Genomic DNA, 10,140 nt, shown 5'->3' with positions numbered 1-10,140 from the left:
TTAAAGATTTTATTGGGGAAGGGGAACAAGACTTTATTGGGGAACAGTGTGTACTTCCGGGACTTTTCCAAGTCAAATTGTTGTCCTTTCAATCTCAGTTGTGGAGGGCGCAGCTCAGCTCCAGGTCCAGTTGCCATTGTTAGTTGCAGGGGGCACAGCCCATCATTCCTTGTGGAGTCCAACCAGCAACCTTGTGATTGAGAGCCCGCGCTCTAACCAACTGAGCCACCCGTCCGCCCCAAGTTTTACATTTTTAAAAAACACAAGGTCAAAAATATTGTGTTAGACAACACATGTGTACACATAGCCCTATGTGGGCCACTTTCCCTTGGGATTTCTCGCAGGAAATCTTATTTAGAAACTGCTCAGCTGGCACAGTTCCAATTTTCCATTTGAAACACTGTCTCTTGAAGGTCACTGCACCCATTGACTCTAAGGGAATCAATTCAGCTCTCTCTCATATCCCTCTCCCCTTTAAGGGAATATTTCAAATGCCATTACTGTTCATGCTGAGTTTACCTCAATTTCTTTGCATGATTTTTCTAACAATCTGGATGCCAGAAATGAACATTTCTTGGCTCAGATCTAAGGTATGTTTAGATTTAGGTAGAGTTAAACATGACTCCATAGTTCCATCATCATGGAAAAGCTCCTCAATGGTAACCATTATGAATATTGGACCCAAGTGGTCTGATTGTTGCAAGGAGTTGTATTCAAAGAAGCATATTCAAAAAGGCTTAAATAATTTAAAAATATTTTCCATTTTTATCTTATGTCCCTTTAAAAATATAAAATAGAGTCCAATTTATACAACCAGCAATACTTTTTATGTCCTCTCGTATCTTTTCAATTTTCTTACACACCCTCATCCTAATATCTCTGGAGCCTCTTACTTGCAAAAATGCTTTCAAATACTCTCATCTCCCCCTCATTTCTCCCCAGTATCTTTTGGTTCTTTATTACGTAGATTAGTCTAGTTTCTCTCTCTTTGCATACTTCTTCTTATTTGTCCACCTTTGATATAATGTCCTTCACAGTTCATTTTTCCATTTCTTCATCACAAAAGATCCAAGAAATCACCTGGTGGGGGAATTGGTCTTCTGGTTGGGGCTGCTAAACTGGAAAGACTGCATATCTTTGCTTCCTTGGGGGAGAGAGAAGAAATTGAGAACCTTGACACCTTAACATTTTTTTGCCCCTTCACTTAGTTTAGGCAAAAGGAAAAACAGCATCCAGAGACAAGCTCCTAGGGCAATCAAAATGCACCTGGCTGTCTTAATTCCATGGGGCTACTTTTAAGAGACCAAGTTTGCAGAAAAAATTTGCCTCATATCAATGTTTAAAAAATTATTTATAAGGTTTTGAAATGAAGAAAAATAGAAGAAACTAATGACCTATAACTCAATGTCCAGATAAAAGCCCAATGACAGCATTTTAAATAATAAACTAAATACATGAATATGGCCAGAAAATTTAAACAAAATAGAAGGGTATAAAAAAAAGTTTCCCTTCACCATCCTGCTTCCCAGTTTTCCTAAATCAAAATGATAGAAGAAAACTAGTGAAAATGTGTAACTCTGAGAATTGTGCTCTTGGAGAGCAGAGATGGTTGAGAAATCCCCCCACCCTTTTGCCTAACCACAAAGGGCCAACCTGTCCTCATATACTCCCCGCCACTCCTGCTCATCATTTAGATGCGAGTTGTTGTCCACCTTTTCTTATGGCTCCCTTGTTTATCTGCCTCTATAAAACCCAGGCCCCCTTCCTTTACTTTGAGACATTCTTCCACAGAAATGAACATCCTCTCTATTTCAATAGCCTGAATAAAAGCATCTCCTTAATTGCCCACTGCATTTTAACTCTCACATTAATGTCAAATAAAGATTATGCTGACACTTGTTAAGGAACAGTAAGGAAGACTTCATTCAAGGGACTACCGCAATGACGGTTTGCAGTAGGAGGGAGAGATCAGGCTGAAATCCAAATATATGCAGGGTGAGTCGGGATTTAAACCAAGCAGAAGAGTAGGGGTTAGTGGGTAGAAAATTACTAAAATATCAGGGGAAAGACGGGATTCTGACTTGACAGGTGTTGACCTTAAACAAAATGTCAGCCAGATATCTCTCTAGCAAAATGGGTTTATTCGGGAACAATAAAGAATTGCAATCTGGAACATGCAACCATGGCGGGCAACTTGTGAGTCTACTAAAACAAAGGAAAGGAAACTTTTATCTAAGGGAAGAGGAAGTTGGTGGGGGTGGGGAGGCTCTAACAAACAAAGAGTTCTGCATGGCATGCTTTGTGATAGACGTAGGGCGTGAGGGCTCCCCCTACAGGCCCTCCCAATTTATTTTAAATGAGGTTTCTGCTTACTAATTTTTTCATATAGCATTACTACTGAAGGCAGGCCAGGGTGATCAGATAGCGTGGGGTGAGGGATGAAGAATTTAATCAAGGCTGATCATATCGTGAGGGTGGGGATTCTTGCTAAACTAATTTAGCAGGATTTTTGCTAAAATTGGGCAATGCAAAGATGGACACGGAAGTCCGAAGATCCAGGACTAGTTGAGAAAAGGTTTCAGAGTAGCCTGCCTAGTTTGGTCAGGGAGAGTGCCTTTGTCACTAATAATGGAGGAATTTTGCTTTCTTTTGTTAAGCAAAGAATAAGCACTAACCCCCAGCATTGGATCAAAATCTATTGTAACTTTTATTCTTAGCTCTTCCCAATTTCCAACTTTAAACTGCAGGAAGCGAGGCACCAGGGAATCCTGTGGGTTCCTGACCAGGACTTCTGAATCCCTAAAGATGCATTCTTAAGATCTATTACGGCTATCATTTATTCACAATAGGTCTCTAGAAATGGTTACTGATCAGCAAGCCCAGTATTTCTCAGCAAAGAGTAAAAAATTTTACCACTATTTTTACCGCCTTTTTTTTTTTTTTTTGGCATTTACTCCTCTCTCTCTTTTTTTTAGTAGTATTCCCACATACCCCAGAGCCAGTCTGCCAATATTCCCTTGTTCTGTCATTTTTTTCTCTCCTTATTGGCATTGACAATGAAAGGGGGGTATATGTATGGTAACAGAAAGAGCACAGGACTTGGAGCCTAATTCATGTTCCAGTACTGCCTTACATGCCAACATGAATGAAGAGGCTTGAATTATTCAGAAAAGGAAGTTGCCCAGTTTAGCACTAATGGCAGAGGACTCAAGGCAATAACATATTCAGTGGTCTTGTTGCTTCTGTGCTGGCCTACAAACAGTCCATGGAGGTTGCACGTGTAAAATAAACTGATTTTTCCTCCTGTCAGTCTGTCTTTTATCAGTTTAATTAACATACCCCACTTGCAGAACTTAAAGGAGTAGACAAAAAGGGATTCCTCCCCGATGATATTCGTAAAAAGGAATCTATAGATTGATGTCTAGATTTTATTTAGATCCTGACTCAAATAAACTGAAAAAACGAAAAACAAAAAACCCTTCATAACATTGATGAGACATTTAAAGTTTGAATGCTCACAGCGTATTTGATATTATGAAATTGTTGTTCATTACTTGAGGTGTTATGATGACACTGTAGTTGTGTTAAGAGGAGAATTCTTGTGTTTCGAGCCTATACACTGAATACTTGTAGATACAATGATGTGATATTGAAACTGCAGGGCAACCGAGTACAGGGCTGGTGCTGTCTGTGCCACTCAGCCAATAGACCGACACAGGAGTTGGGCCATAGACTAAGCGTTTATTATTAGAGCACCGGTGGTCTGAGAAGACAGTGGGTTAACACCTCCAAAAACTGCCTTCTTGTTCTCAGACCAGGTTGGGGTATTTAAGGGAAAATTTAGTCGTTCCTCTAAAGGCTACATAACAGTTCCAGGGATATGCATGGAGTCTTCCCTCTGGCAATGTGGTTCTCTGGTGGCATCAGCAGCCCAGGAACAATGATAGGAGTAGCTTAGAAAGAATGCTAGACCATAGAGATTGTGATCAATCTACGGGTATTGATTATAAGTTTCAGGGTAAGTTTCTAAAGCAGGGAACTGGGACACGGGACATTGTGAGCTCAAGCCGCAGGGGGATGATCTATGACTAAGCTATAGGTCATGTGGGGGTGGGGGATGGACGCCTTTGGCTATTCTACTTGTGTGTAAACTTGAAATTTTCCATAACAAAACGTTTTAAATATGAAATAGAGAAGGGTGGATCAGGAGCTGTTTACCCAAATGCAGCTTATCTTTTCAACTTTGGAACGCTTTCCTTACAGACAGCAAGGATCTTAAATTTAAGAGCGTGTGTGATTTGTGCACACTGGCGGTGTTGCTGGCGGCGGCTTATGACTGGAGACAGAGATGTCGCCCCCTCATTTCAGCCCCCTCATTAGGCAGCATCTGTGCTGTTCCTCCCAGCCTGTGACAGCCCGTTTGGTTGCCAGGCAATGGAAGCCAGAAGCCAGAAGCCCTTTTCTTGGGAGGGAGAAACAGGGAAAGGGAGGGAGAGAGCAAGGAGGGGGCGGGGGGGGGGAAGAAGTTGCTGGGGGTGGGGGAAAGCTTGTCCCAGCCTGGGGGCCCGGCCCAGGGGGAGAGATGAGGGGTGCTGTGCACCCCGCATTGGAGGCTGGCTTGCACCCCACATTGGAGACCCGCTTCCCACAGCCTCCCTTTCGTGGTTCATTCCTGGGGGGCAGCCCCATTGTCAGAGCGTGAGTCCCCTCGGGAGGGTTGGGGGAATGCACGAATGAGACCTTCCTGTGTAGACCAGTGAGGTCTGTGATTAGGACAGACTCAGAATTCCCGACAGGCCTCTCCTGGGACGCACTCCTGAGTATGGTGAAGTTCAAAAGTCCTAGGAAAGCTGCCAGTCAAGTGCGAAACCTGCACTGCTGATAACCCTGAGCTGGGGCCATGCCAGGAGGTAGGAGGGCACCAGGCTTCTTCTCTGGGTGGGGACACCTGCCCTCGCTGTTGGCGAGGGGACGCCTCCGGGGCTGCCAAATGGCCTGGCAGCCTCATGGATGCTGCCTGCGTTGGGGAGCCCCGTGCTCTGCCATTGGTTCACACTCGACTGTCACAAGTGTCACAGAGAGGCTGTGGGCCTGAGCCCTTCTCTGACGGTCAGTTTGCTGATCTTGGGGCTGGGGGGCGGGTAGGGGCGGTTCTCATGTGTGGTCCGTGGCCTTTCTGCAGGCTCCCATGGGCTGGGATGACAATGCGCCCCCACCCCCAGCCCTGGGCAGGAATTGCTCTCGCCCAGGGTGAAAGCGCCCACCCTACTGCCATCTACCAGGCCACGCTGGAGGCACCGACACAGACAGTGACCTCAGTCTGTCTCCGGTGAGGGCACACCCCAGAGCCACCCTGCTGTGATCATGAGCCCCGCTCTGCTGGCCTGGGAAGTGGGATTCAGAGGGGCTGCCAGCTGGCAGGATGTGGATGAGGTCCAGCAGCTGCCTCAGAGATCAACCTTTGGAGACCCAGCACGTGAGAGAGGAAGGGTGTGTGTACCCAGTGAGAAAAACATCAGGGAGGCCAGCACTCAGGAGCTGAGCAGGAGCAGGGCCCAGACAGCCCCCTTTCTGCAGCATCTCTGTGGCTCCTGGTTGCTAGGAGCAGGCTCTTCCGTTGCTAAGCAACTGGAGCCTGGGGGATTAAAACCGATTTCCTGAGCTCACTGGAAAGGGGTGGGGGGGTGGGGGGAGAGAAGGTGCAACGCAGACAGTGTGGGGACGCTCACCCTTGCCTCCAACCTTTGTTGGGGGATGTGGGTAGTGGGTGCAGGGAAGGTGGAGGCACAGCTGGGAGCTGATCCCTAGGGAGAAGGGGGGAGGGGTGGGGAGGGTTCCACAGCTGGTACTCATTATACAGCACACAAGTCCAAGAGTGGAGTGAGACTAGCAATTAAGATGCCAATTAGAGTCCTAATGGATGTGAACGCTGCTCCTTTTGGAAGCCCCAGGAAAGGCCTGCAGTCCCTGGGGGGTATTTCTGAGCCACTGTCCGGGCCAGACAGGACTGGGCAGGGTTTGCCCTCCAAGCACGGAAGGATCCGAGCATTTTAGGGTGCATGGGCCCCCAAGGGTCCTGGGGCCCAACTGCTTGCTGACTGACAGGCCCCTTGACAAGTGGCCCTCTGCTGTCTGCTTAGATAATAACCCCAGGATGACAGTGAGCTCACTTCCTCCTGTGACAGCCCTTTCTCTACCTCACCCTTGGAAAGTGCTTTGTCCAACACAGCCCAAGCCCGACGCCCTGAGGCTGCTTCTTTCTGCCCCAGAGTCCAGACTTCTGCCACTTCCTGGCCCATGCAGAGACCTCCTGGCTCAGTACCTAGTCAGTGGGCGGGCATTTCTCACTCCAGTGAGGTTTCTGTTTTAGGAAAAGCTGGCTGGGGTTGGAGGAGGAGGGCAATGGCCCTCTCCCTGCTGTGTGTCTGCCCTGACCATGAATTTCTTGATGCCTTAGCTCCTGCTCCCTGTGCTTGGCTCAGCCTGACCTACAGACCATCTTCCTCATGCAGGTGGCATTCAGTAATCAAGGGCACATTCAGCTGGGCTAAATAAACATTTTCTTTTTCTCTATACCCCTTTCCATCATGTAACATATGTTTTCCACAGAATTTTGTTTTTCTTTCTCCCCACTATGATCTAAGTTCCATGAGGGTTGACATTTTTCTGGGTTTTGTTTATTTGTGTATCTCAGTGTGTACAATAGGCCTGACACCTAGTAGGTGCTCAACAAATGTCATTGGGAGGATAAACAAGAAACTGGTAACCATGGTTGATTCAGGGCAGGAGAGTTGGGTAGCTGAAAGGACAGGCATAGGATATATATTTTTCATGTTGTACCTTTTTGTGCCTTCTGAATTTTGTACCATTAGCATTTATTACTTAAATGTTTTATTAAAATTTTAAAGCTTAGAAAGAGTTTTAAAACCTCTCAAATAAAAGCCAACTCAAGTGACTCATCTCCAACCTTAGGCTCCACTGTTTGTCTGTCAGCTTGCCAGACCCTAGTCATACCAGCCTATGTCATGTGATCCCCTAACTGCCAGTCTATATTTAATTGTAAGTAATAACTGATAATTTGCCCATGTCAAGTTGTTATGTTGAAACAGACAAGTTCATATTGTATGCCAAACATTTTCAGCCGACCTCATTGTCTCATTCTCTCCTATGAAAAGCTTACCAGTCTTTTCCCTTTCTGCAACATGGAAACATGCATATATTTAGTGAGATAAGCCCTCTCTCTCATCCACTGCCATTGGCAGCATAAATTAGTATGATTTTTCCCAAAGGTGGTGGAGCAATACGTACTAAAACTTAAAAGTACTCATCCTCATGAGCATCCATTTCTACATAGCCTAAAGAAAATATCAGAAATGTGCATCATGTTTCATGCATAAGGATATTTATCATTATGATGTTTATGTAATGAGAAAATATTTGAAATCATATAAATGTCTAATAAGGGGAAAATGGTATTAAAATAAATTATGACATGGCTATGTGAGAGGATATCATGCAGACATTTAAAAAAATCATGTTTTGGGCGCGACCGGGTGGTACAGTGGTTAGAGCGTGAGCTCTGAACAACAGGGTTGCCGATTCAATTCCCACATGGGCCAGTGGGCTGTGCCCTCCACAACTAGATTGAAGACAACGACTGATGGGTCCTGGAGAAACACACGGTTCCCCAATATTCCTCAAGAAAAACTTTTTTAAAAAATCATGTTTTGTGGGAAACTGAATTTAATCTAAACTTACTGAAAAATGCGGAGAGTTGTGATTAATTATATGTACTAGATACACTGTTAGGCGCTACCACAGGAATTGTGAAAAACAAAATGTCCTCTCTATGATGTACTTCTTTTTTAGTAGCTTGTCTAAAACACACACTCTCAGGAAGCTGGTGGGGGACAAAAATCATTTTTCTTCAACCAGTAGACTGTAGTTAGTACAGTGAAATTGCATTTTATGCAGAGGCTAGATTCTAAAAGGGATTAAATATTTAAGGAAAAATCACATATAGTCAAAATTATCCTTGAAAGTCATTTGTGAAAGCTCAGTGTGAAAGACCTACATAATGTCTATCAATAAGGCTAGCATTCGAAAAGATCTCTGTATAAGGATTTGTATAAGGGTTTATTTGAGACAAACTGACAACATATGCTGGGGAGCAAGTTCTCAAATATTCCCTAGATCCCTGTTTCTCCAATTGAGCACCAGATTAAGTAGCTGGCGTGGGTTTAGAGTCCATGTTGCATGAAAAATACATGTTTAAACACTAGAAACACAGTCAAGGTGGTGACATAGTGTGGGGACAGAGCTAAGAGTGCGGTTTCCAGGCTCTCGGCCTCATGTGGAAAGGTGCTGGCTCAGGTAGTAAATGGCCATCAGCTGTGGCTAGTTGGCCGTCAGCTGTAACCAGTGAGCCATTGGCCACTAATATAACTGCCGTGGCTACGCTAGCAGAAAATGGGGGCTAGCAAGAAGATGGTGGCTGAGCTAGCAAGAGCAGCGGATTGCAACTAGCAGGGTGGATTGCTGCTAGCAAGTGGGGTTGGTTGGCAGAGAGAAGTGGACTTCAGGTTGACGATAGTGTGGCTCCTGCTTCCTGTGTCTTCAACTGTCATGTGGGGCAGCCTGCAGGGCCTCTGGTCCCGCTCCCCACATAAGAACGCAAGATATGGTGAGGCCAAAAAGGAACACCCACGGAGCCATAGGTAGGGGAGTCATACAACTATATTCTCCCTGGCGGCATCCGCCTGTCTGCAATGCGCTCTTGCTAGCTCAGCCACCATCTTCTTGCTAGGTTCCATTTTCGCTGCTAGTGTAGCCATAGCAGTTATATCAGTGGCCAATGGCTCACTGGTTACAGCTGATGGCCATCTACTACCCGAGCCAGCACCTTTCCACATGAGGCTGAGAGCCTGGAAATTGCTCTCTGGGACTCTGTCCCCACACCAAACCAGCGGCCAGCAAGAATATAATGGTATGACTGCCCTATCTATGGCTCCGTGGGTGTTCCTTTTTGGCCTCACCATATCCTGCGTTCTTATGGAGCTTGACCAGAGACGCCACATGACGCCCTACATGACACATACTTACACTATGAGAAGCACACAGGAACTGAGATCTCCTAGGTGAAGAGCAGATTCAAGTCTCCCAACCCTCACTCACTGTGAGTGGAATGGTAGGTGGATTCACCCCCATTATTTATATTCCTATCTCCCACATGTGTGCATGATGTGACTCCACAATCTACAGGAAGTCACACCCCCCCAAAAGGGTACATTTGGAGACAAAGTCAGAAAATGCCTCTCAAACTGAAATTATTAAGAATCAACAGGAAAGGGAGATTAGCAAAAAGTGGCCAAACTGGAGAGATAGTGTGTGCTTATAATATTATTACTTTCATGTTTCCCACATTTCTATAAATCATATTGCATGTCTTCTAAACAGAAATATCAAGAGCCTTCCAAATTCAATTGGGCTGATTCTGAAGTAGAAATGACTAGAATGGAATTCATTGAGTACTGGGGGGAGTTTTCACAGGTTCAATTGTAACAAGGATGAGGTAATTGTGTTGTCATAACAAAACGGAAGTTTGCACAGAATATTGAAAAAGTAGGGCCCAAACTCAAGAATTTGATTGCGTTAATCAGCTTTGTGCAAAGAGGAGAGCGTGGTACGTGGCAGACATAAGATTTGGTTCCTGTGGAGGTATATCCAACTATGAGCCAAACCCTTTTGCTCAGGTGCAACTACACACAGCCTCTTCTGATTACCATAATGGTAGCTAACATTTTTTGAGCGCTTACTATATGGCAGGCCTAGTCACATTTTGGCTTGACTCAACATACTAAGCAGGATACTAGTGGCTTCATTTCACTACTCTAACTTCCTCTTGTGTTTAAGTCTGTGTTATTCCCTCTTAGGGGACTGAAAGCTAAGAGAAGTTACTAAGGCCGAAATTGGTTGCTCTAAGGCTGAGTATCTGACTATTTAGAAGCTCTTCCCGGGAAACTGAAACTCTGTGTCTGTGTGTCTGTGTGTGTGTGTGTGTGTGTGTGTGAGAGAGAGATTCCCTCCATGGCCAAACCTTAGAAAATAAACACCGTGTTTCCCTGAAAATAAGACCTAACC

Source organism: Rhinolophus ferrumequinum, chromosome X, assembly GCF_004115265.2.
Source record: "Rhinolophus ferrumequinum isolate MPI-CBG mRhiFer1 chromosome X, mRhiFer1_v1.p, whole genome shotgun sequence".
Taxonomy (NCBI): domain Eukaryota; kingdom Metazoa; phylum Chordata; class Mammalia; order Chiroptera; family Rhinolophidae; genus Rhinolophus; species Rhinolophus ferrumequinum.
The sequence above is the reverse complement of the archived record's forward strand: the minus strand, read 5'-3'. Positions refer to the sequence as shown.